This window comes from Rattus norvegicus, chromosome 1 (genome assembly GCF_021556685.1).
Source record: "Rattus norvegicus strain SHRSP/BbbUtx chromosome 1, alternate assembly SHRSP_T2T, whole genome shotgun sequence".
In the NCBI taxonomy this organism is placed as follows: Eukaryota; Metazoa; Chordata; class Mammalia; order Rodentia; family Muridae; genus Rattus; species Rattus norvegicus.
In genome coordinates this window covers 213,056,914-213,084,653 of record NC_141534.1, presented here as the reverse complement: position 1 = coordinate 213,084,653, position 27,740 = coordinate 213,056,914, and the positions used below count along the sequence as shown (strand labels likewise).

The 27,740-nt window shown below is 51.8% G+C and overlaps 1 long non-coding RNA gene across 4 annotated transcripts in view; it reads right to left on the bottom strand.

The window, feature by feature from the left end:
• Nucleotides 1-6,827: 6,827 nt before the first annotated feature.
• LOC120099967 (uncharacterized) overlaps nucleotides 6,828-27,740 on the bottom strand; it is a 94,293-nt gene continuing 73,380 nt past the window's right edge. For 2 of the 4 annotated variants that reach the window (XR_015652770.1, XR_015652768.1), the window contains 3 exons: nucleotides 10,566-10,891; nucleotides 7,989-8,122; nucleotides 6,828-7,561 (listed from right to left, as the gene is read on the bottom strand). This is a non-coding gene — a long non-coding RNA (uncharacterized LOC120099967). Of the gene's footprint in view, nucleotides 7,562-7,943; nucleotides 8,123-10,565; nucleotides 10,892-27,740 lie in introns of all 4 variants that reach the window. The other 2 variants (XR_015652767.1, XR_015652771.1) reach the window with 2 other exon arrangements.

Genomic DNA, 27,740 nt, shown 5'->3' with positions numbered 1-27,740 from the left:
CTGTGGGGCCACATTTCACAAAGAGGTTGCATCTGCACTAAACATGTGTGACTTTCTCCCAGGATGGGCAACTGTCTCTGTGACAATGGTTGGCTGGCGATGTATCTTCTGGAGGTGGCTCTCATGCTCAGAAGGAGCCTTGCAAGTTCAGCATTCTACTTGGGCACCTGCAGGATTGGGCAGCCCAGACCCCAGGGGCATCATTATGCAGTAGTTAAAAAACAAAGCAAAACACTGGGCTGCAGAGATAATCCAGTGAGTGAAGCACTGGCCACTCAAGCATAACAACCAGAATGTAAATCCCTGGAGCCCATGGAAAAGCTAGGGTGGCGGGGGACTCTTGTGATGATGGCACCGGAGCAGAGAGGCAGGTCCCTAGGGACTCTCTGGCCAGACACTCCAGCTAAACGGGAACTCCAGGTTCAGAGGGAGACCCTGTCTCAAAATATAAGGTAGAGAGTCTACACAAATGCACAGTTGTACATACTTACACACTTGTACACACATCAATATGCACATGCATACATACATATGTGTGAATTAAATAAAAGGAAAGCAAGGGATTTCTTGAGCCGGCTTGTGGTTGAAGAGGGGAGCAGCTAAGGGGAGACCGGTGCTGCGGTCACTCCCTCCCTCCAACTCAATTACACTGGTTCACCTTCCAGCCAGCACACTGTAGCTCTATGCATGGGGCTCCCAAGTAGATCTTGTGGGATCCCTTCCCCAGGAGCTCAGAATGTAGCAAACTTGAGTCATACAGACAACCAGCGGACAGCTGAGGGTGGCTGGAGTTGCCCATGGAATGGGGACGCTCGGAAAATGAGGAGGTGCCCTGCCTTGCATGCAGAGCCTAAGCTACTCCAGTGCAGAACTAGCTACCGGGCAGGGAGCAGAGAGCTGTGACCATGAGCTGCCCCAGCCGACTCATGTCTTTGGAGCGGGCATTCCTTTCTCCTACCTGGACTTCATTCAGCCTTGGGAACCTTCCCAAGTACCTCCCTGTGCCTACTGCCGCTGTGTGATGATCTGACAAGTGACCAGGGCCTTGTTATTCTATCCCAGGACCATCCAAAGGACCGCCCGCCCACGCCAGTTTGACAAAGTGTGGCTAAGAGCTCTGTCCTGGGCTCCCCCGCATTCAAACATAACCCCTGACCCTACCTGCCACACCTAGCATCCAGGCTGTCCCAGGGACAGGCCTCAGTCTTGGCCCCATGGCAATCGGGTTTGTCCTTGCTCATCCAACTAACTGAGGCTCTAGGGCTTCCCACCAGGACTTCTAAGCATGAATCCACTAACAGCCAGTATTGGGGTCCTTGCCCCTCCCAGACTCTACACTGTCTAACCCTTCACAATTACTTGGCAGTTTTCTAGAAAATGTCACATAGCTCTTGGCCACAGTTACTACAGAGGGCAGACTCACCAGAACCACACTACTGAAAAAAAAAGAGGTTGACTGGAGACATGTGTACAGGATGCTGGGAGACCAGGGAAGGCCTCATGTGGCTTCGTTTGCCTTAAAACTTGGATATGCTTCCTCCCCACCTTGTACTCTCCACTTGTCCCAGAGTGCGCAGTACACACACACACACACACACACACACACACACACACACACACACAGAGAGAGAGAGAGAGAGAGACAGAGAGACAGAGAGACAGAGAGAGACAGAGACATGTGGAGTAGCTACAATTCAAATGTGCCTTGTGTATCCATGCATTAGAAGCTCCATGCTCAGCCTAGCAGTGATAGGAGGTGATGAGGCCTTTATGAAGGAGAGCCTTGTGTGAAGTGTGACTCTTCAACATGCAGGAGCTGCTCACTAAATATGCCACAAAAAGGATAGCCACTGTCCTAGTGAGGGTTATACTGCTGTGAACAGACACCATGACCAAGGCAACTCTTATAAAGGACAACATTTAACTGGGGCTGGCTTACGGGTTCAGAGGTTCAGTCCAGTATCATCAAGGTGGGAGCATGGCAGTGCCCAGGTAAACATGGAGCTGGAGGAGCTGAGAGTTCCACCTCTTATTCCGAAGGCAGCTAGGAGAAGACTGGCTTCTGGGCTAGGATGAGGTTCTTAAAGCCTATGCCCAGAGTGACACACCTACTCCAAGAAGGCCACACCTCTTATTAGTATCACTCCCTGGGTCCAGCATATGCAAGCTGTCACATCCTCCCAAGCTGATGTCCCAGCATCAGCAACCTGCTCGGCTCCCCTTACTCTCCCCAGCACTGTAACTTCAAATTCCCCCCTGCACGGACCACCCCTGCAGACTCCAGAGGTTGGGTTTGCATGAGGAACAGGCTCTGCTGGAGTCTGGGAGCACTCATGAAAAGCCTGCACTACCAGGAGTGGTGGGGCCAGCAGTCCCCACCCCAGTGACTGGGACTGGAATACATCTATCCAGAGCTTTTCTTTTATGACTATATGACCTCATTTCATGGTGGTCCCCAGAGAGGTCCCTGCCACTGCTCAGCAACCCCCAAGAGAACAGAAACCCTGCTTCTCCAGGACTGAGCTCCATTCTTGGCTAGGAGGACGTGGTTTCCCCACACCTCCCTGGGGGATCTGGCTCTTGGGGGTCTCTACAGTGGGGAAGCTTAGCAGAGAGCACATTTTCTGCTCTCCATGCAACACTAGCAGGCCCTGCCTTAGGCTTCCAAGGGGTTGGGTCCTCAGTAAATGGGTTCCTGAGCATGGACAAGAGCCAGGAGGGTGGAGATGGGCAGACTGGTATGTGTAGCTATGTGGAGTGGATCTCCTGAGATGAGGGGGCTGGGAAAGGCCTGGGGAGAAAGTTCCTGAAGCCCAGATCAGTCATGATCTGAGGGGACAACCGGATATTCGGGTTTAGAGGTCAGAGGGGAGATCAAGGCTGGAGACAAATTTGGAGTTCACCAAGTCATCCATTCAATCCATGGGAACCGATGAAGTCACTCAGGGAGAATGGTGGAACAAGAAGAGAAGGAACCAAGGAACCCCCAAGCCTCATGAGCCTGGGAACCCCAGGAGCCTAGTGTTTCAAACCCAGTTGCTCCCAGAATCTTCTGGATCCCTGAGGCCTGAAGGAGGGGCTCATGGGCTGAAAGGGACAGCAGAATTGGGGGGGAGGTGCAGGGAGTCATGAAAGGGGGTGACTCCTGGGGCCCGGGTGGGACCTCCTAGCGTGGGCTCGTCTGAGAGCAAGGCAGGTCCAGTGTGCCCCGTGAGGACAGCCTTCTCAGGAGCCATGAGGAGGGACAGGGAGCTGGGGCTTCAGACTGGGTAGAGAAAGGGGTGCTGTTGAATGATGGTGGGGATGGTACTCCTGGGTGGAGGTGACCCGATGGCTTGTGGACAGATGAAAGCAAGAAATCCTCAGGAAGGAGAAGGGACTGTGTCGGAGCTGCATGGAGAGCCAGGGCTAGAGCTGAAACAACAGCTACTTGACAATGGCCTAGGCTGCTCAGAGAGGTGAAGGGACTACTCTCTGTCACACTACAGGTTAATGGAAGCCAAAGCCTGGCTCCATTCCTGAGTACTCACATGGCCCCAGCTTCTTTATCTACATTTCCAAAATTAAAGTTAGGTGCTTCCATTAAAGGAGGCTACCTCAGAATAGGGAGGGGTTGGGACCTGGGGAACCCTTGCCTCCTTATCTCCTCTGAGGCAGTGCCTACCCCAGCCCTGACCAGTGTTCTGCAGGGTCCTTTGGGTTCTTTTCACCATCTTGAACCTTCAGAGCCCAGCCCTGGGAGAACAGAGGATCTGACTAGAATTCCCAACCTTGCTAGAGTAGGGTAGGAAAGCCTACCTCTAGCTTCTTGGAGGCCACTAGTACATACATTCAACGGATCATCCCAGCAACAGGTGAAACCTGAGGCCTGGGGAAAAAAGACTCAAACTGTGAGTAAAAAATACAAAGACAGACAAAGCCAACTGCAGGAGGCAGAGGCCCTGGGCATGGTCTGCAGGCAGGGCCTAGAGGCAGTACACAGATTTAGGTCTCTGATGGGCCACTTTCTTCATGTACCCTATTCTAGGCTTGTACCCCAGGCCATAGTACATCCATCATGGCAGTTCTCAGAGCAAGGACAGGGAGCAGGAACCAGAGGCCACTCGCTACCCCAGAGGATGCAGCCTTGAATTGAGTATGGGTGTAGGTAGGTATCACGAGAGACCAGAGACTGTCTCAAGTGTGGCTTTGTCTGGGGCCCAGCAGGTCATGTGGGCACCAGACATCCCAAAGCATTTGGATGGTGCCTGTGGCGGTCGCTTCTCCTTTAGGAGGTGCTCTGTGCCATCCCTCTCAGGGTCACTCATGAGGAATTCTAGCTGCAGACCAGGTTGGAGGTTGTTCCACAGACCCTGCTGGAGGTGCCAGATGGGATAGGCAACAGTCAGTGAGGGTCTACTAGGGATCATATTGCATCCTGGGAGGTTTTCTTCACTAAGATACAGCTTGGAAACCCACAAACAGATTTGATCCTCCAGGTAGAGAGGAAGCCTCCTGGCCTTTACAACCTATATTCTGTCCCCAGGGCACTCAGAAGTCTTTAAACATCTCCACATTCTCTCTCTCCTTATAATAACCCATAGGAAGCTTGCAGACCAAGGACAAGGCCACTGGGAATTAGCAAAGGCTGAAGGCTGTGGCATATCAGAGAGGAGTTCTAAAGGCTTTCTGGAGGCCAAACCAGCTCTGACCTTAATGAGGAAGGTACCTGCTGGGCCAGGAACGTGACTCTCATGTCACTGAGTGGCAGGGACTCACTCAGGGCAAAGGCACAAAGATCTTGTCTGGCTTTCTACCCCTCCAGGCTGCCATTCCCTCCTTCCCTTTCTGCACAGAGCAGGTTGCTACACTGGGAATCACAGAGCAGGGGTGGGGGGTGGACAGACAGAAAGGGACAAAGCCAGCCCTGAGGGAGCCGATACTGCAGTGAAGGAAATGGAACCATGGACGGAGTGCAGAACCGGCAGAGTACTGAGTAGCAGTGAAAGAGAATCTAGGAGGCACTGGGGTACTGAGGCAGGACAGGTAGGTGTGGAAATTATGGGGTCACGAAAGGGGAAAGGGAGTTTGAGGGTAGCCTCTCAAACAGCAAGAAGTCTGAGGATAATCAACTTTCCCTCTGTGAACCTGCATTCTCTAGGAATCTCCCAGAAACCCCACTGACAAGAAGGGGCGTATCATAAGCCCCTGCACAGCCCTAGTGGCTCCTGGATTCACTTTCTTAGGTTTAACCCATCCAAGCCATCCCTAGAGCCACCTCAAACCCCCATTATCACATTATCAGAAGAGAGGGAGATGGGCGAGGGGTCCTTAGCAACCTATTGAGATGTAATTTGAGGCCACCAAAAAGGTGTGTGTGGCAAATGCTCGGGCATTCAGCTTGCCTTGAAGAAGCTGTCTCCACACATGCAAGTCACTTACTTTCCCAGCAGTCTGGTGAGAGGCGTGCCACCCCACTGTGTGAGACACACAGCAGTTATACTCTCCTTCCATGGGCTGTGGGAAGTAAAGAAAGGAGATGGAGAGAGACTAAGGCTGAGAGTGTGGGTAGGCAGACAGACAGGGAGAGAAACACAGAGAACAATTCGTAGAGACATAAAGATTGAGAGAGACAGCAATAGAGATGTCACAGAGAAAAATGGGTAGAGAGTCAGATAGATGGACAGAGACAGAGACGTGGAGATGTTGCAAGCATACCCTTGGTTCCAGCTTTACATCCCGGGGGCGGAGCAGGTAAAGAAATTCATTTATCCAGAGGCTTCAACTGTGGTTGCATGGTTGCAGCACAGCAGCCTGTGGCATGGTACAGTGTCATAGTGGGACACTTCTAATGGCCAGGAAGCAGAGAGGGAAGAATTTTCCAGGGCTGCCTCTAAGGATCTATTTCCTTCAACCACGTCATCCTCTCAACAGTCCGTTCAGCTCTGAATTCATCTGTGGTGATGAGAGGCTCGCTTGGTTAGCTGTTTGTTTGTTTGTTTGTTGTTGCTTTTTGAAACAGGTTCTCATATAGCTCAGGCTGCCCTCCAATCTAATATATAGCCAAGGATGAACTTCGAATTCCTGATCCTCCTGCCTCTACTTCCCCAGTGCTGGGATGACAGCTATGTTTATGTCCCATCAGACTCAGCGAGGCTGCACAATTCATTCAGGAAAGAGGCTGGCTTGGCCCATTGTGTCTGGAAGCTGGAAGTTCACAAGTGTGGTGCAGACATCTGTTCACATCTGGTTAAGGGTTTCATGCTGTGTCAGACTCGGTAAGAGTCATAGATGCTGAGATGGGATCCTTCTGAGATAATGGTCCTGCAGGGGAGAGCTCATGTTCTCAGCTGAGCTGCTAGTTCCAGCACTCCACCATCTTGTGAATGGATCGATCCTCTGAGACGATTTAAGCCCATCCTAGGGCCCCACCCCAAATCACAGCTGCACTGGGAAACAGGTTACCGGCACATGGCCTCTGAGCACACGTTCAAACCACAGGCAATTGCGTGCATAAGGAGATTCCTGTCACTCTGTCTCTTCTGTCCATTCCAAAGCCTCCAGTGGAGTCTTCCAGAGGCCATGCGACATGATGACACTGTCCCTGTGACAGCTGATGGATGGAGCTCTGTAGGAGATGATCTAGTCTATTGGCTGTAGTTGGCATGGGCTTGGAGATCAACCTGAGTTTATCACTAAGGCCTCCAGTCCCGTTCTGCCTTGTTCAGTGTGCTTTAGCCTCAAACTCAAGGCAGAGCCGGGCCATTCCGATGCCTGGGGCCCCCAAATTGTAGGACCCCATTCAGGTGACTCTGAACCTCAGTTTCCTTTTGTTCTTTTTTTTTTTTCCAAGTAAGATCTCCTGGCTGCCCTGGAACTCAGAGATCTACCTGCCTTTGCTTCCCAAATGCTGGGATTCAAGGTGCCAACCAGGCCCAGCTGTTTCCTCACCGTTTGAGGGGGTTAATTGCTTAGAAACCTCTCAAGTGAGAGAGCCCAGGGTCACAGGGAACAGTCTGCCTGGCTCCCATGCAGAAGTTCCACAGAGGCTCAGCCCTGGTGCTCTGCCAGAGGGAGTCAATTCTACAATGTTCCAGGGTACTGCTTCTTCTCCCCAACTTTCCGTGGCTTCCTAGGGCCTCAAAAGACTTCCTCAGGCTGCATTCAAAATCCTCTCCAGCCTCATCTACATCAACCCATCTTGCAAGAGAGCTTTCCTCCCCCACCCTACGTGGAGTATAGATTCTGTCCCTGATGTTTCCCCCAAGTTTGGGAGTCCTCCCGGGAAGGACAGGCACACGATTTGCACTGGCCTCTAGCCCCTGAGCCTCTGGATCTGGGCTCCAGACAATAGCATAGCCAAGGGGGCCCAGAATTCCACAGTTCACTGTTGGAAGGGGAAAGACAGAGGCCTCCCCTCTCTGCAGAGTGAGGCCCTCCTCTCCTGTGGAATGCTTGTGCAGGGCCATGCATGTCCAGCTTGTTTGAAGAGTAGCCCTGCAGGTCCTGACTGGAGGGCTTCACAGTGAGAGAGCAGGGGACATGCCAGGTGAGTCCTCACCTTGTCCCCTCCCCTCAGTGTCTGGAAAATTGAGAATGAGAATCGGTCCTCAGACAAGGTGAATGTCCACCTGGTGAAACAGCTCACCAGGACCCCTCAGGGACCCAGAACTCATTCCACCCCTGGGTGGTGGCAAAGTTGGTAATGACTCAGTACCAGGGACAGAGAGGCTCCTGTGCTTTCCTAGGCACCAGCGTGACAGACAGCAGGGATGGCAGGCTCTCTGGGAGCATTTGTAAAAAATGTGCCTGCTTCACATCAACAAACAGAGCCTGCTTCCCTACTCTAGAGCAAACATGGACTGCCCAGACTGTCAGACTCCCATCTCCAAGCCCAACCCCCACCCCACTTCCCTCCCCCTCCCCCTCCCCCTCCCCCAGCACATGTTAATGGAAGCAAGTACCAAGCCAACGACTGGTAGATGGAGTGACCAAGCAGGCTGACCAACCTCCTGTATAGTGTCTGCAAACGTGAGTGGCTTCAGGAGCTCCTACCCCAAGTCAAGGCAAACCCACCGTCCCCAAGACACTGTCTGGGGCTCTGCAGCACAGCCTGCGAAAGGGCCTGGAACCTGAAGCCAATCTGAAACACAGGCAAAAGAAAAAAAATGTAGTCGGAACCAGCAAGCACTTTTCCAGACACAAGATCTTAAGCGTCAATCCCGGTGGCCACAGGCAAGCCCAAGGCTATTGTCCGGAACTGCAGCCAAGATTCGGAACGACACAATTCCTCTTCCGAGGAAGAGTGCAGGGAATTTAAAAATAAAAATAAATATAAAACCCCCCTCCCCCTCCTCCTCTCCTTGGGGGAAGGGCTCTCTGCCATTCACAGCTGCAGAACTGCTCAGGCCCCACGCGGAGACCAGGCGGCGGCTGATGATGATTGGGCCTCGAAGCCGGCGGCTCGGCCAATCCGCTGTCTGGGAAGTGAGACCATTCATGAACGCGCTGCGAGGCGCAGGGTGTGGGCAGCGCTGGGTTGTGGCAGATTCCTGTGGTCCCACACTCTACCACCTGGCCTTCGGCCCTGGCCTGGTGCAGGGCGAGTCCCTCGCAGGAAAGACCCCAGCCAGAGGCTGCAGAACATGCAGGACCTTTTGAAAGTCTGCCCGGACAGGGCCGGGCTGCAGAGCCTTCTGCTTCAGGGGCTGTGGCCATGAAGTCATTTTTCCTCCTGATTGGAGTCATGTGTTTTCAGTTCCCTAGTACTCTTTGAGTTCCCTCTGAGGCTGGGACCCGCCCTAGCTGCCAGTTGGAGCATGAGGCAGGGGCCTGACCGATTCCATCTTGGATTACTGGAGTTCGGGTTTACGTAGACCTCAGGAAAAATGCTTGCTGCAGGCATAGCTTGACCTGATGCTTTTTAAATTAGGTAATTAATCAGCAAACCAAACAAAACAAGATCTCCAGTAGCTGAGGCTTACTTCAAACTCACAGTGTAGCTGAGGATAACCTTTAATTTCTGATCCTCCTGCCTCCTGCCTCCACCCCTTCAATGTTGGGATTACAGATTGCAAGTGCACACCACCACTGCCTGATTTTTGCATTGCTGAGATGGAACTTAGGGCTTCGTACATGCTCAGCAAAAATGTTGTCAACTGAGCTGTGTCTCCAGGTCCCAAGGCTACTTCTGAGGTCTGTGTACTGTCCCTCCAGCTCCTGAGCCTCTGGATCTGGGCTCCAGACAATAGCATAGGCAAGGGGGCCCAGAATTCCACAGTTCACTGTTGGAAGGGGAAAGACAGAGGCCTCCCCTCTCTGCAGAGTGAGGCCCTCCTCTCCTGTGGAATGCTTGTGCAGGGCCATGCATGTCCAGCTTGTTTGAAGAGTAGCCCTGCAGGTCCTGACTGGAGGGCTTCACAGTGAGAGAGCAGGGGACATGCCAGGTGAGTCCTCACCTTGTCCCCTCCCCTCAGTGTCTGGAAAATTGAGAATGAGAATCAGTCCTCAGACAAGGTGAATGTCCACCTGGTGAAACAGCTCACCAGGACCCCTCAGGGACCCAGAACTCATTCCACTTCTGGGTGGTAGCAAAGTCAATAATGACCCAGCGCTAGGGACAGAGAGGCTCCTGTCCCTTGCCAGGCAGCAGGTGTGATAAAGGCAGCAGGAACCATGGTCTCCAAAGCCCTATGCCCTTCTCAAGCATGGCCACCACACTGAGCAGAGGCCCACACAGGAATTTTCTCAATGGAAAGATTTCCTCATAGCAAGTATTTCGCCAGTGCCTCTTGGGTTGTAAAGGAGGCTCCACTCTTCCGAGTATGTTGAGCAAGCCTAAGTACTTAACTCAAAAAGTAACAAGGGTTGGGATGTAGCTGAGTCATTCGAGTGTTTTCCTTAGTGTTTATGAAGCCCTGGGTTTGATTCCCAACACCATGTAAACTCAGGATGCTGGCGCATGCCTGTTATCCCACAGCTAGAGAGGTGGAGGCAGGAGAATCAGGAGTTTAAGGCCAACCTGGGCTACCCTACAACAACAAAAGCCCAACAAAGACTGTGGTTGGAGAAGGCTGGCTCCACAGCTGAACTGAGCTTCAAGCGGACAAAGCCCCTCCCCGAGACAGAGCTCCTGGTTCCTCCTTTGCACGGTGGTAGTCAGAGGAGGGCATTGCCAGGCCTGCTCTGCAGCACCTACGCAGAGCTGGACACACACAGAGAAAGGTGAGAAAACCAGTGCCCCCCGTGGGCAGGATGGTGGCCACATGCCGCCAGGCTGCTATCATCGTAGACAGCGTGAACCCTAGGGTTGAGAGCTACTGAACACAAACAAGGGAAGCAGGGAGCAGAGACGGCTTGTTGGGGAAGCCAGGATCCCACTTCTCCCTTCAGCCCTGGGCTGAAGCAGCCTCTGTTCACCTTTTTCTCAAACAGAAGGTGTTGGGGGCAGAAAAGCCTGTGAGTGCCCAGACCGGCTGAGCACATTGGCTTCAGCAATACCGAGAAAACTTAGGAATATCGTGACACGTTTTCTTGTGGCTCAGAAGCATGGGCACACCCCAAGTGACTTGCAGACTGTTCTTTACCTCCCTGGTCCTGCCGGTCTTGAGATGCTAACATGGCTCCAGTGGAAGTACAGAGTCGGGCAGTGGGCTCAAGGTGTTGGAGCATTCCACATCACACTGACGGAGCATCGCTTCAGATGTGGCCATATATGTCATAGAGTTAGGACACGGTTTTTGGAATGTATCAGTCAATACACACAGGTCGCACTGCAGTAACGAGCACACCCTCCACCAGGTCACAATGGCTTAAAGTACAGTTGCAAACATTCCCTATTAAAAGCCAGATAATGAATAGGTTTTCAGTCTGTCTCAGGTAAAATGTCTTCTGATCTGTTAAGGCTCCAGATCTGTAGAGAGACAGCAAAGTGGATAACATGATTGCTCTGGGATCAACTAACAGGACTGTAAGGGCGTTTCCTGGAGGGCAAACTGGGAAGCCCCTCCTACCAGAGTGGGTGCCGCCTTCTAGCAACAGACCAGATCTAAAGAAGTCCTGGGGGGAAATAAGCCTATAATCTGCCTGCCTTTCCCCTTGCTGGTAAGGACATCACCACTGTTGCTGCCACTGCCCTACCGCCACCATCCTTCACTGCCATCAGTACCTAAACTTTTCCCGCCTTCCAGTGTGGACTAAGGGCCAGCAGCTTCCGGGAACCCTGTAGGTTCTCAGACTGATTTTGACTTTGTGGCATGGGTTCTGTCAGGTCCTTAGCCCCTCTGCATATAGAAGTCACTGTTGAACACTCTTGCCTATGTGGAGTGAGCCAATCTAACAAAGCCCCTTTGTGACCTATTTTCATGATGTTCATTCCTCCAGAGAACTCTTGACTAAGACAAATGGAAGCAGGACACCTGTCCAACCTCAGCTGGATGACCCAAGGAGGGGCTCCCCAGGGACCAAGTATGGCTGTTATCCAGGTCTTTGCCAGCTGGGCATTGCCAACCATCTTCACAGAATTGCACCCAGCTTCATCTGACTTCCTGTCTCCACCCTGTGCTTTTGTCCCCAGAGTACATGGCTTTGCACTAGGCTTCCACTCCTGAGCACAAACACTGTGCACAGGACTCTCCTTCTATTCTGACTTGCTCACACCAAGCGTGTATACAGTAGGTGCTCTATATATGCTTACAGAATCAAAGTCAGGCAACCACAAAAGAAAGAAAGAAAACTCAGACCCCATGTGTAGTTGACTTTAGTGCTGCCATCAGAGGCATCGTGGTAGTTCTGAGAGCCCTGGACAATGTGAGTGTGTGTATGTTTGTGTGTGCGCTCGTGCATGCTCGTGTCGAGAGAGAGAGAGAGAGAGAGAGAGAGAGAGAGAGAGAGAGAGGAGTCTCCTCCATCTCACAGGCCATCTGTGTGACAGTGTCATATGGGAAGCAGTCAGAGCCCCCTCTGAGGTTGAGGAAACTGTCTGGGTCTCTGCCACCTCTACAGAATCCTGGGCTTTGCAGACTGTGGAGGCCTTCAGCACAAGCATCCCAGAGACAGAACTGTAAAATGTGGACAAGCAGCTTGTTCACATCTGAAAAAAAAAATGACAAGAGAGACCCACTGTCAGGCCTGAGTGTGCAGGAGGCTGAGTGTGAGGCAAACGCTGAGGCCGCAGAGAAAGGAAAACCTTTGCAAGTGAAAAGTGGAAATTCTAAATACGGAGCCAGGAGGGGAAGTGGAAAATCCCCCTCCTCCTCAGCCCTGTGGCTTTCCCCCTTACCTTACCATCTGACTTCTGAGACCTGGTGTTGGGGATAGAATGCATGAAGGCCTGAAGACCAGGGAATGGAGACTATATTTCATTTGAAATTACAACAAAAATGAATGTGAGGGCTGTGGAAATGGCTTGGTCAGTGGCGCTTGCTGAGTAACCATAAGACCTGAGCTCTGATCCACAGGGCTGGTTTGGCACACAGAGTCCCAGGACTGAGAGACAGAAAGAAGGATCTTTGAGGTCTGTTGGCCAACCAGCCTAACCAATTGTGAAGTTCCTGCTTCAGTGAGTGACCTTGTCCCCAGATAGGGTGGGAGGCAATAAAGGAAGACACTGAGCATTGGCCTCTAGACCCCATGTGGATGTATATGGGCGTGGGTGCATGTGTGCATTCGTGTGCACACATGAGCACACACAAATCTTATCCATGTGGATGTGTGTGGGTATAGGCACGCACATGCACATGCACACAGGACTATCCTCTGCTATCTTTTGTGGAGCTCTGAAATAGCTACACTATGCCCCTGAGCACCCAGTATCACTGGAAACTTCAAGAGACACTGGGCTAGTGGCCATGGTGACCCATAGTGCCTCACTGTCATGGGACTCACTCAAGAAGGTGCTGGGTAACCTAAAGACTGCCTTGTAATCTCCTTTGCTGGCTGCTGGGCCCTGGAGGCCCTGTCCCTACCCCCCGCCTGCCAACGGAGGCAGAACCAGAAGTCAGCCATTTCCGATGGCTCTTCCCACCGGAGAAGGAGGCCAAGAGGCCATCGGGTGATGGGAGCCCTAGCACCAAAGGCTGACCTCCAAAAATAGCCCTTTCTTCCTGTGTTGGGGGCCGTGGGCTATACTCCCCCCAGAAAAAATGGACAGAGCATCTGGAAGCTTCCAATGATCTCATGAGGCACCAGCTGGCCCTTGAACCCTGACAATCCTGCCCCAGCCACTGTGCAAATCACACACATACTCAACTCCCCAATCCACAGCTGATCTGGGCAGGGGCCCTCACAGGTGTGTGCCTCAGGGTTCCTCAAAGGGAACTTTCTTTTGCTCTCGGCTGGGAGGGCAGTGGTTACTGCCCTAGGAACATGTCCCTAAGAGATGTTACTGTGCCCCATCATGGAGGCTGTGCCTGGGTTGTGAGCGGGCATGAGTCACAGCCCTGCTCAGCGGATTCGGCCTCTGGAGCAGTTTCCTGCAGATAAGCCCAATGTACAAGGGAAACCTGGCCAGGAGGGCGTCCTTTCCAGAGCACTTCCTCCAAGCCCCCTCCAGCCCGCCCCCCAGGGCTCATTAGCCATTCCAGGCATAGTTTCAGCAGCACTAAGGGATTTCCTCATTAAAGCTAACTTCCTCCTAGGTTAACTGCACCTCTTGGCATCTGAGACCATCCCATTTTCTTACTTATTTTTTCACTCCAAGTCTCACAGTGGGCGGAGCTGCACTGCCTTTTAAGTGGATGTGACAGAGCCTTAGCAGCCTGGCAGGACAGAACCTCCTGTACAGGATGCCTCTCTATGGCTTTCTCCTGCACGATGAAAAGCTTTGGCCTAGACTGCACTGAGGGCTGCAATGGTGGGAAGTGTGGGTGCTCCATGTCCGCTTGCAGCAGCTTGCACATCCTTTGGCCCTAGACAGCTCCAGCCCTGTAGACTGGGTTCCCATCTAGACCTGCCAAGCCCAGCTATGGGCTCCCAGGATGTGGAGGGAAGGAGACCCCTCAAGGCAACCTTGGGTGGGGTGAAAGGACAAGGGGCTTCACTTAGGACCTAACAAGGGTGCTTGAGATCAAGATATGAAAGATAGAAAGAAACAGTTCACTGGGTCGCAGAGCACTCAGTGAGAGGCCTGAGCTGTACTCTGTCTCTAGGCCAGTCGCATCCTGCAGCTGGGTGCATTTTAGGCAGGATAGGTGATTTCCCAGAAGAACTGCCGGTGCCGGCCTGGCAGGCTTTTCCCAGATGGAACCAGATAAGGTGAGTTTTGTTTGGAGCTGATGGCTTAGTCAGGAAATGATGTAGCACTGTGGGCTATTTTAGGGCAAGATTCCAGAAGGTCCTCTTCGGCCAAGCAGAGGCCACCGTGGCCTTCCCACTGGGAAGAGTAGGCAGCCCATGTAAAGAGTACCTGTGTCTAATGGGGCTTGTGGGCCTGTCTCTAGAATGGGGGTGGAGTGGGATGCAGACTTACCAGGGGCATTCCGACAACTGGACAGAGGGGAGATGGTCCTTTAATTTGAGTCTAGCTGGATGGAGCAGGGGGCTGGGCCAGCAGGTGCCACAAGATCAAGATCAAGCAAGAGGAACTAAGAGAATGGATGGGATATGTGGGAAAGTGGATGGATGGATGGATGGATGGATGGATGGATGGATGGATGGGTGGAGGGATGGATGGATGCCAAGAAGAAGGAAGAGTAAGTAGGGGAGGGAAGCAAAAATGAGATTAAGGAACAAATTAGCAGGAGTCACTCCTAGAAAACCCTGGGTGGCTGCACTTTTGATGGGGACCCATGTGTGGCCTTCCCGCCCTGAGGTAGCAAGTGGCTTCCCATGAGAGGACAGGCCCACACAGTTTCCTTCTCCCCTTCCTAGAAGGCCTCCCTTACCATGGGCCAGCCTCATAGGTCTAATATCTGTTGCTGCCTGCCATGGAGGGCCACCCAGGTACCTACAGGTCTGGCACCAGCAGCCCTGGGTCCATCACAGTAGCTCCATCTTCAGTGTGGTAGTTTGAATGAGAATGTTTCTCATCTATTCAGGCATTTGAACACGTGGTACCTGTTTGGGGACATTTAGGAGCTATGGCCTTGCTGGAGGAGGTATGTCATTGGGGGTGGGCTCTGGGCCTTCAAAGTCCCCCGTTATTCCCAGTTCGCTCTCTTTTGGTTCCTGCTGGAGGTTCAGGCTGTGCACTCTCAGCTTCGTATTTCAGTCACCATGTCTACCATCAAGGCTGCCACTCCCGCACAGTGATGAACTGCAAGTCCAAATAAACTTTCTTCTATAATTTTCCTTAGTCATGGTGTCTTATCACTACAACAGCAAGGAAACTGATCCTGTGAATGTTCCAGAAGGTTCTATGCCAACTTGACACAAGCTAAAGGCATCTGAGAGGAGGGAGCTTTGACTGAGAAAATGCCTACATAAGGTTGGGTGGTAGGCAAGCGTTTAAGATATTTTTGAAATTAGTGATTGATGGGGGAGGGCCTAGCCCATTGTGGGTGGTGCCATCCCTGGGCTGGTGCTTCTAGGCTCTATTAGGAAGCCTGGGAATCGGATCAGTAAGCAGCTCCCCTCCATGGCCTCAGTGTTTGGCTCCTGTTTTCACATTCCTGCCCTGACTTCCTTTGATGATGAAGAGTGATTTGGAAGTGTCAGCCAAATAAACCCTTTCCTCCCCAAGAGGTTTCATTGAAGCAATAGAAACCCTAAGACAGAGGACGAAGACAGGCCCAGGGGTAGGTGAGCCTCAGAACGACGCCCCTGAGGTTAGCAGACAAACCATTCTGTATTATCTAAGGAGGGAAAGTTCATCTGAGCAGACCACAAGGCAGTCAGTGTCAAGCCTGACACATACTTAGGCTACTATATACATATGCTGATCCCACACTGGGAAAGACGGGAAGGATGTTTGAGAGTCAGGGTCACCAATGCTTGTTCCACCTCTGAAGACTGACAATGAACCCCAGGTGGGGGGGAGTCACTCCAAAAGCCCCCTCCCATGTCACTTGGTCTTGGCCTCAGGTAGTTTAGAGAAAAGGAAGGATTTCATGTCGGCCCAGATGCTGGATCAAACCTCAACTGTCTGTGCTGTCAGGCTGGAGTCACACAGTCAGGGCCTCTGCCTAACGCCTGCACCAGGAACTCCAGGAATGGCTGGTCCTCTTTCTTGGAAAGATTCAAACAGAAACAAGACAGGCTATAGTAATTGGGAGATAATGCTGTGTGCCTCAGTTTACTGTTCGGTAACACTGAAAGTGTGCCATCCACATTGATTCTGAGAGTCAGAGAGACTGGGATATTAACAGTGCCACAAAATAAAGGATATTTCCTCGTCCCCAAACATAAAGGATTGTATGAAATATCCTCAGACTTAGTTAGTAAAGTGCTGGCCTTGCAAGGGTGGGACCAGAGCTGGATTCTCAGAACCCACCGAAGAAAAGCCAGGCCTGATGGCTCACACTTGTAATCTCACTGCTGGCGGCAGAGACAGGTGGATCCCTGGAGCTTCCTGGCTGGAGCCAGCCTAGACTACTTGGTGAGCTCCAGGTCAACGAGAGAGAGCTTGCCTTACTTCTGTTGTTGGATTTATTTGTTTGTCAAGACAGGGTGTCTCAGTGCAGCTCTGATTATTCTAAAACTACCCCTGTAGACCAGGCTGCTCTCTAACTCACAGAAATCCTTCTGTGTGAGCCACCACTAACCAGCTAGACCTTGTCTTAAAAACCAAGGTGGGAAGGAGACTAGAAAGATGGCTCCGCAGTGAAAAACAGGGGCTGCTCTTCCTGAGGACCCAAGCTTGATTCCCGGCACTCATATTGGGAGGCTCACAACCACTTCTGACTCCAGCTCCAGTGTATCTCATACTCTCTTGTGGCCTCCATGGGCACTGCACTCATGTGTATACAAACACACAGACATACACAGAAATAGAAGATGAAATAAATATTTTTAAATTAGAAGTTGGAAAGGGCCTGAAGAATGTCAGCTGAGCTTCTCATCTGGCCTTCACACACATACACACATGCTCACACACATACACACATGCACACACATATATGCATGCACATACATATTGCATGCACAAACACATACACATGCACACACATATGTACACAGACACATATACGCATATATACACATGTGCATACACATACACATATGCATACACATACATATGCACACACATGTACATAGGCATACACATATACAAACACATACACATATGTGTACACACACATGCACATACACACATACACACATGCGTACACCCATGCACACATATACACACATACACACGTATATACACATACATATACAGACACACACACACACACACACACACACACACATGGCACCAAACAAATGAAACAAATAAAAGAAGGGTGTTGTGGCTCCCTGGGTATGAGGGAGGAACTTGGAGTCTGCATTTTACATGCAGCAACAACCCTCTTGCAGCAACTTCTCTGAACAGGGAGTCTGGAGCACCAGCTTCATTTAATGGTCCACAGTGGCAGAGTCTGGTCGTAAGCAGGTCTGGGCCTAGCATGTGATCAAACAGTGGTGGGAACCCCATTTGGGCAAGCAGGCCCCTGAGTTAGAAATGTCACCAGGTTCCTTTGACATCAGGAAACAGGTGTCCCAGGTCTCAGACCCAGTATAGCACCACACCCTGCACCTCCTGTGTTCCAGTGTGACTCCAAAGGGACAATGTGACCCGAGTGAGTAGAGAGTAGTGGAGTGCTTGCCTGACACATGAAGCCCTAGGGTCAATTCCCAGCACCATATGATACAGATGTGTCCCAGAATTCAGGAAGTGGAGGCACAAGATCTGAATTTCAAGGTCATCTTCCCTGTACTACACAGCAAAGTTAAGGTCAGCCTGGGCTACATGAAACCTGCCGTCAGGAAGAGGATGAGGAAGGGGAAGAGGAGGAGGAAGAGGAAAGCAAAAAAGAAAGGCAAGAGGGAGGGATGTAAGGAGGGAAGGAGGCTGGCTGGGGAGAGTTAGAGCACAGGCTGTTCTTCCAGGGAACTTGGATTTGATTCCCCGTCCACATGTAACACCCTCTTCTGACCTCTTGGGTCCACATATAGTGCACAGAAATACATGCAGGCAAAACACCCATACACATTAAATTCATAAATAATGTTTTTAAAGGAAGGAAAAAAGGAGATGAAAACAGAGAAGAGAGAAAGATGCTTGATAACTTAAGGAACAACACAGCTCCGCTGGACTCAGCTCTTAGAACCTCTCTGTTCCAGGGGTGGCCCTCACTCCAGCAAGGCCTCCTGGGAATCCCATGGAGGAGTCTGAAAGCTGGGAAGCCCAGCTCTGGATCTCGGCATGCGCATCTACTCCACCAGGACCCCAAGCTCTCTCCTCAGCCCAAAAACCTCGGTTCAGCCAATATGAGTGAGCGTCAGTAATGACCTCTGGCCGACTGTCCAGGTCCGGGGGCATCAGGCTCCCTGTGATTCGGGCTCCCTCGTCTTCTTCCAGGATTCCCATAGCCCCAGTACTGATGGGATGGATAAAGCAGGTTCCCTGGGCTTACTGGAAGTCATTCCAGACAAATTCATGACAAAAACCCAAGTTCAGTGGACAGCAACCGAGGAAGGCACAGCCTTGACCTCCACTGTCCACACCAGCCCACTGAAGATGTTCATTGTCACAGAGCAGTCTGCATGACTCTACCCCTATGCCTGCCACTTGCTCAAACTACTTTCTGAAAACTGAAACCCTAAACTGGGTGTGGTTCATCATGCCTGTCATCTCAGCACTGGGGAGGCTGAGGCCAGACGATATCCATTAATTTGAGGCTAGCCTGGAATTCAAGTCCAGCCTGTGCTACAGAATGAGACTGTCTCAAACAAGAAGATGAAAACAAAAAATATGATACCAGCACTCAGGAGGCTGAGGCAGGAGGATTGCCATGAGTTCAAAGACCAGCCCTGGCTACATAGTGAGAACAACCTATGGGGGAGGAGGGAAAAGGAGGAGGAGGAGGAGGAAGAAGAAGGAGAAGTGGAGGCAAAGCAACAGGTGACGAGACCTAGGCTGCTGCCCCATGAGACGGGCAGGCATCTCAGAACGCCTGACTCAGACCTTCTCCCCTGACCCCAGCACCAGCTAAGTGTCCTTAGAAGTCTGGAGCCTCCAGGTTACTTGGAGGAATGTAGCCTCTTGTTTCTCACAAGATTTCTCTGGAAGCTAACCTGAGGCCCCAGCACTTTTTTTTTTTCAAATCATCCTTTCTTCTCTCTAGATCACTTTCCCAAGGACAAACCAAGGCTGGGCTAAGGGTTGTAGGAAAGGGACTGCCTCCCTCTCTGCCTCCCATCCACTATCCTGGTGACACGTTCTGCAGAGAGACCACCTCCATCCAGTAACTGGATTGTTTAGGAGAGCATCTACCTTAGTTACCATGGCAGCAGCATCTGAAGCCAGCTCCAGTTGTCAGCATAGCCAGGTGTACATAAAGTTTCCAGCCTAGTGGGAGACATGAGTTCATGCAGGGATCAAGAGGCCTCCCTGACTCGGGGGCCCAACCAGGGAACCTCAGAAACCTGAGGAGTGGCCTAAACAGGGAAGTAAAAGTCCTAGAGCAATGTCCTTACCCTCAAATATCAACAGCTCCTGGGTGTGTAATAGCCCAAGGGCTTCATTACCCACTCACCACGATGCCTACTGAGGCAGCCTGCGTTACATAGTGAATTGAAGGCCAGCGTGGGATACACGGCAAAATATTCAAACATGACAAAAACTTCCGGCAATGCAATCTGGGGAGATATAGACATGTGGCTGTCCAGGAAAGACAGGAGTAAGACAAGGGCTCCCACACTGCTCTTCGCCAAGTCTGCAGGAAGTCTCAGAGGTTGGGTGCTGAGATTCTATGACCTCAATGCTTCCCAGGGAGGCACATGGGACATGCAGGATCTAGGAGGCTGTCAGACCTGCTTTCTGATCAGGATGGCCCCAGGCTGGTCCACCTTGCCACCCCCTATCTGATTTTGCACCAGGAATGGGTTTTTCCGTTAAATTCTAGATCCAGCGTGGGACAAGGCAGCAGAAGGCAGTGGCAGCCACTGGTCAGAAGGCTTCATGAAGAGGAAATCTGGGCAGCAGGGGCCGACGAGCAATCTGTCAATAAACTCATGTGCGGCAGAAGAAAAACTCAGAGTTCCGTGAGGTGAGAGCAGCTTTGTGCGTTCAGCAAGACTTAACAGGTACCTGCTATCCACCACACACTATGCTAAGCACTGGGGAAGTGGATCATTCATTCATTCACTCATTCATTCATTCATTCATTCATTCATTCATTCATGTATGCATTCAACTAGGAGTGCCTGGGGTGAATGGCCCAACTGAAAGAAGAACAGAGCAGGTGGGTAAGGACCTATGCTCAGGACTGGGGCTCACATGGGGCCGACAGGAAGAAGTCTAGATGATTGCGAAACACTCAGTTTCAGGGACAGAGAGGGAGCAACAGCTGCTACACTAGTCACCATAGAGAGTAATGACTCTGGGATGCTATTCCACAGATGGAGAGACTGAGGCAGCCAGTCAGTACACCACATCTAAGGTCACTCCACTGAGGGGTGCTGAGTCATCTACCCTGCTGCCCACTGCAGCCACAGCAAAAAGCTGTCAGGGTTGAGAAAGAAACCTTTCTCGGCAGCTGGGTAGCCATGTCTGCCCAAGGCGGATAGAGGAGCCAGTGTGACCTGAGGTTTGTCAGAAAAGAGAAGTCAGGAGGAAGATGTTAGCAGAGGCTGGGCGTGGAGAAATAGGGTGACCTCTTACTGGACACCCAGGGAAAAAAATTACTGGAGAAGCCTGGGATTGAAACCAAACCTTGTTTTAGCTGACAGAGAGACATCCTGCCCTGTGTCCAGCTCAGGTGTCTGGGCTCAGTGGGCCTCAGCCACACCCAGTCGTCATGATCTCACCGAACACAAGCACCTGCTCACAAAACAGCCAGACTTTCCATTCACACCTGGACGGGTTCTCCAGAGCCCTCCTCCAGGGGAGTAGAAGACTGAAAGTTCTAGAACAGGTAAAAAAGGGGAATTTGGAAGCTGAGCTAAAGAGAAAACAAGGTCAAAGACTTGAAGGCAAAAATCTTAACCAGGGATGAGGAAAAAGGGGTGTTGGGACAACTGAGCACTTTGAGTATGAAGGGGTGCATTAAGGATGAAGCTGGACACAGCAGAAGACATCTGGGAATGACTGGCAGAATTGGGTGGAGGGTAGACTATGGGTCCTTGGAGCCCTAGACGTAAGCCCTGAGACCTACAGCACTCCTGAGTGTGTCACATGGGAGAGACAGTTGTGGACCCCACTTGTCCTGGTGAAACCTGAGAACAGTTGTAGGATTGCAGCCATGCCCCGGGTGAGACTGCTGCAGCTCAGATGACCACTTGGGACCTCAGATGTCATCAGCAGAGACTACCGGGAATGTTGCCAAAAAGAGACAAAGATCAAATGTGGACAGCAAGCTTCCCGCTTTGGAAACTTCTGTGCCATCATTGGGTAGACCTGTGGTTCCTCTTCAGCCTTGGGGATGTCAAAGGCCTTGGGCCCCAGAAAGTCCCCAACCCTTTGTATCTACACTTTACCTGATCTGGGGTCTAGAACAGCTGGAGGAGGACCAGCTCTCCCCCTGGATATCTGGGATTGATTCCCGCATGCCATGGGTCACTTACAGCCTACAGGGGTGGGGGTAGGGGGGGACTATATGAAGTTTTCACATCCAGAGACTTTCCTAAACCTCCAAGTTTGTTTTTTGTGGTCTTCAGCCATTTGGAGAAGTCCTGTCACCAGTGGAAGTGGTCAGAGGTCGCCATTTCAGGTCTAGCTAAGCCCCTGTCCATGTGGCCTCAAGCAATGAAATAAATAGCTCTCCAGAGAGAGCAGGAGCAACTCTCAAAGTGGAGCAGGTGACTGACATAGCCTGGCTGAGAGGAGGAAGCCCCTTTCTGCACCTTGGGTCAAGGCAGCCTAAACCTACCCCTGCCCCATAGAACTGCTATATGATCAACTCTGTCCCTCGGAGCATGTGGGGTGTGTGTGGGGTGTGTGTGGGGTGTGTGTGTGGGGTGTGTATGTGGGGTGTGTGTGTGTGCACACACACACACGCACACACACATACACACACACATTTAGAGGTCAGGGGTTAGCATCTGGTGTCCTTTTTGACCACTGCCCAACTTATTTTTTGAGACAGGGTTTTTTGAACCTGGAACTCACTAACTTTGCTAGACTGTCTGAACTGTGCCCCAAGGGCTCGCCTGTCACCACATCTGCAGCACTGGAAGCACACGCCTTGATGGCCTGCTTTGGAGGATCTGAAGCCTGGATCTTATGTTTACGTAGCCAATACGTTGCTGACTGAACCATCTCCAGCCCCAAACCCTCTACTTCCTCTCTTGCTCTTTTTTTTTCCTTGTTGTTGTTGTTAGTTATTCAAAACTTCGTATAGTGCAGACAGACATAGCAAGGACCAGCATGTTCGAAGACCTGCCCCCGAGGATCAAGGTAGACTCTTAATCTCCTAATCTTTCATCCATGAGGTGGGCAAGCCTGCCCAACCTTGTTTTCCATGACCTATTCCTGTTTTGGGGGGTTGAGATCAAAGAGCCTGGAGGGCTCCATTCCCACGGGTGGGGGTCCAGGGAGCCGCAGCAGACACTCAGCAGGCCAAGGCTAGGCATCCCTCAAGCCCCCAGCCCTCCCCGCCTAGGCGGCCCCCCGAAGCGGCCTTCGGCAGCAAGGGCCTCGGGCCTCACGTTCAGTGTCTGTGCTGAAGCCCCAGGGTGGGGAGGGAATTCCACAGGGCTCATGGTGATTTATAATGGAAACCTTGGTGCGGCTGGGCATTGTTCTCCCTGACAGAGCGAAGAAAGAGACCACTAAATCCCAGCCCATCAGAAGCAGTGATGGAGCCGGCCGCGCGTCCGGCAGTCCCGATGCCCTCCACCACAACAAAGTGGCCTTTTGTGATTTATTACATTTTTCTCCAAAAACCTTCAGCCATGCACAAGGCCAGCCTGGATCCCTGAGTGGGCTGTCCCTCACTGTCCCGCTGAGGGAGACGCCAAGTGTCAGCCTGAATAACGCGCCTTCAATACATCCCAGGAGCCAGCCTGGCTCCAGGGGATAAAGCCGCCCCCACACTTTCTCAGGCTCTTCAGGCCTGGATGAAAGCCGCCCCAAGCATGCCGGTCGACAAGTGGCCACCACGCCACCTGGCCTTCGAGCAAGAGTGGACTGTCTGGGCAGATTTGGTGACTAGCCTCTGCTGGTGAGGGCAGAAGGGCTCTCACAGGGTGAGAGGTTGCCCGAGAGAGGCAAACTTCCAGGGCCAGGAAGCTGATGAGAAAACCCAGGGACTCCCGGGCATCCTCAAGGTGCCAGTGGGACCTGGGTAGCCCAGTGTCCGTGACTAAAAAGCAGAACTATCAGCCACATGTCAAGCACAGAGTAATTTGTTTTGATTGATTGTTTATGTATTTGCATATACACTCGTGTGGAGGGGTTGGAAAACACACATATGCACACTTGTCCAACCAGGAGAGACATCAGGGGTCATCCCTCAGATCCCATCAACCTTGTTTTGAGCCAGAGTCTCTCACTGGTCTGGAGCTCACTGAGTAAGCCAGGCTGGCTGGCCAGCGAGTTCCAGAGACACTCAACGACTCTTCCTTCCTCCCCATTGAGGAGAGTACAGGTGCACAACCCCACCTCTGGCTCACTTCCTTTCTTTGATGTGGGTTCTGGGATGACAGCCTTCTCCCTGGTCCTGCATACTATGTTCCTTTCGAAGTCGAATCTGGGCAAGTGAATCCTGTCATTTATTTACTGATCCATTAATTCCCTCGTCCGTTCATTTCTGTTTTACCACCCAAGGCTTTGGTTAAGTCTGACTGCCTGAGCTCTACGAGATAAGGGTGGGGGTGTGGTAAGGAGCCAGATCTACTGGGAGGAGGAACCCACCTGACATTACACACAAGCAGAATGGGCTCCATGCTGTTCAAATGGGAAGAAGCAGTTTCAAAGTCCCATAGCAGTGGGCTAGCTAACCCTGGACGACTGCCAGATCTCCGCCAGACACATTGACCCTAATCTGAGTACTTTCCACCCTATCTATATTCAAGGGCTCCCACTGGGGGAGTAGTTCACAACCCAGCCCCAGCCCCATGCACTCCCTCCCCAAGCATGGTGAGTCTGGTGCTTGCATTGCCCCTGGGGTTTTGGGGAACACAGTCTCCATGCCCCCACCTTAGAAATGCCTCATCTAACCATTTTATCATCTAAGTGGGGAAACTGAGGCCTGGAAGCCAGTGTCCAACCTGTCTGACCTCAGAAGCCTGTGAGAAGTGCCCCTCCCCCATCTCTCCTGCAGCTCTTAGTCTAACCCTGGGGCAAGCCTAGACCTCAGAGTCATCCCTCTCCGGATGATGTGATAAAACCCTCTGACAGACAAAACTTAAAGGGGAAGGGTTTATTCTGGCTCAGGGTTCAAGGCTACACAGTTCATCACTGCAGGAAAATCAAGGTGACCGGAACAATAACTAGCTAGTTACATTATGGTGTCCCCTGACTCCTGAGAGCCATGGCTTGCGAAGCAGGGCACAGCCATGCCCAGTGACATAGCCAGGCCCAGGCAAGGTGAGGAAAGCCACCCATCCAAAGCCAGGAGATGGCGAAACACAAGTGAACTCAGGCCAAAGCAGAAAACCACCCTATTGAGCCCAGCCTTGCCTTCTTCTCTCAGATGCCAAGGCTGTCCATGCCTGTGCTACAGATGTACACTACGCTGTGTATCAGACATGTCTACGTGGCTAACTCTGGAAAGCCATCTCTCATGGTCACTGTCTTCCCTCTTTTCTTGAGGGCTGGCTCTAGCTCTGCTCTAAGACTCAGCTCTAAGACTACTCCCACCTTTAGCCTATCCTGGACACAGGAGAGGAAATGTGGTGTCACCTGGCCTGTGTCACCATGGCAGTTGTGGATCCATCCAGGTGTGTGCAGGGAAGACCATCATGGCAGTTCTCCACCCAACAGGAGAGAAAGAGCAGTGCCCAAAAGCACCGTATGACTTCTAATAGATGAGCCCACAAGAACACAGAAGCTGCCCAGGAGACCCACTGCTGGGAACAAGATTCCTGGGAGCCCCAGTCCGTGCCTGATCCCCTACTTTAAACTTCTTTTTCTGAGGACTTCTGACTCTAGTGCACTGGAAGAGCCCAGAAGCCAGTGATACCATTTATCCCTAAGCCTAGACCACAGTAAAGTCTGAGTTCAGGCTAGCCCGTAGGTGTAGGCTAGCCTGCCACCTCTCAGTGGTACTCAGAAAAGACACTCAGTTGAACAAGGATGGAAAAGTGGATATTGAGTGAACCGAATTGAATTAGATTAAATGACTTCGATAGAACAGCCTAGGCTGGCTGCATCCTGGTCACAGTGCATCCTCATCATCAACAATGGATTGGAAACAAGGGCCTGATTTACTCCCTCTCTGTCTCTATGCCTGGGTGACTTCAGGGATGAGAAGCCCTCACCTAGAGACACATGGCTGACATGGGCTAATACATCCCCCCAACTGCTTGTCGTTTTTGTCAGAAAACTCCAGAACAGGGGACTGGGTGCAGCTCGGCCTGCATGAAGCCCTGGGTTTGATCTCCAGCGCCCTATAACCCAGTGTGAACACGCCTGTGACCCCAGCACTGAGGAAGCAGCAGCAGGAAGTTTGCAAGTCCAACGTCTTTCTTGGCTACATAGCTATCAGAGACTGTCCTGGGCTATGTGAGACCCTGTCTCAGAAATCAACAATCAATGGAAAACAAAGCTCTGGAACTGTCCACTGTTCCCTTCAATGCTCTTTGAATTTGGCAGGGGATGGGGGCAGACATCACTTCCTGTCTGCTGGGCACTGCTGGGGCATGGGAGGCTGCAACAGTGAGCTGGACACGGAAGCCAGTTGCCAGCAATCAGGTCTTCACCACGTCACAGAAAATGCAGGTTCACGCCCCTCTAGAAGGGTATCAGGGAGAGGAGCCCCATCATTGTTGTGAGCATGCCCAGGGACACCGAGAGGAGCCCCCAAGGAGATGTGGTATCCAGTAAGGCCTCTAAGGCAAGAATGTCCAGAGGGCAGGGAGAGGAGCAGAATTTGGCCAAATGGGCATACTGCAGTTTTGGGAATGTAATAGCCACACCAAGGGGCCAGAAGCAGAGGTGGCCACAGGGAACAGCTAAAACAAGGAAGTTCTGGGCCAACCACTTAGGACCAGATCACAGGTCTACCCAGTCTTGTAAAGAGTTGAATTTGGAAGCAGTTGGCCTCCCAGCTCCTTGACCTATGCCCCTTAACTATGCCTTCTGCCATGTACCATGAAGTCCCTCCTCCTAGGACAGAGTGGACACCTGCACCAAGGCTGTGGGTTAACCAGTGGGACACAGGCAGGGGTTTGAAGGCCCCTACATGGTGACCTGCTACTTTCATGTCAGCTTGCCACAAGCTAGCAAGCTAGAGTCATCTGGGAAGGGGGAATCTCAATGGGTAAAATGCCTCCATTGGATTGGTCAGTAGGTAAGTTTAGGGGACATTTTCTTAATTAGCGATTGGTGCAAGAGGGCCCAGCCCATTGTAGGTGGGACCTTGAGCTGGTGGTGCCAGGGGTATTAAAAGCAAACTGAGCCATAAGGAACAAGACAAGAAACAGGGTTCTGTTCCTCTATGCTCTCTGCTTCAGTTCCTGCCTCCAGCTTCTGCCCTGACTCCCTTCAGGGATGGGCTATTACCTGGAAGTATAAGCAAAATAAACTCTTTCTTCCCCAAGCTGCTTTTGGTCCTGGTGTTTTATCACAACAATAGAAACCCTATAGTTAGGGTTTTATTAAAGTTGCGCTGTGTTTTTTAAAGGGCACCATGCTTTGCCAACTTCATGAGAAGGTTCCAGGCAGTTCCCTGAATCTAAGGTGGTGGTAGCTCCTCTCAGAGCCAGACACAGGGTGGAGGAGCTGTTCTCTCCCCTGCTGCTCCCCAGATGCCTCCAGACCCCGAGCCTCCCTCAGTTTAGGCATCAGGAGCTGGTGGCTCAAAGACCATTGCCTTTCGTAGTTCCAGGAGTACCAGGTCAGAGTGGGTGTGTGCTGAGGGCCACTTCCTGGTTCTGCAGTCTGACTTCCCCTATGTCCTCTCTGGGTGCTCTCATATAAGGACACCAATGCCATCATGGAGCCCAATCCCCATGACCCAGTCCCTTGCCTACTTCCAAATACCCTGACGAGCACACAGACCAAACCCTCATCTCAGGTCCACGTGTGGAGAATTGCTGCTGAACTCACAAACACACACACTTCAAGTCCTAGAGGATGTCAGGGACGCCTCAAGACGAGGAAAGTCTTGCTGGAGCCACACTTGCTGCTTGTCCGACACTGCAGAGGGGCTCATGGGTACAACCATACCTGGGGAGGCACTCTCATAGGGGCCTCAAGTGAGAGCTGGCTCACAAAGTTTCCATACTGTCCTTGCCTGGAGAAGAAGACTGTACAGTGTAGATCCCACAAGCCCCATCTTCTCTCCTGCTCGGTGCCTCCTAGCTGTATATGTGACCAGAGCCCCACACTGGCATTGGCTGGACAGCCATGGTATCTTGCTGAGCATTTGTGCCTGGGGCAATGGCCTCTATCTTGTCCCTAAACTGACCAATGTCTTGCTCCTTCCTCAGCCCTGATGAGGCCTCTCCAAGCGAAT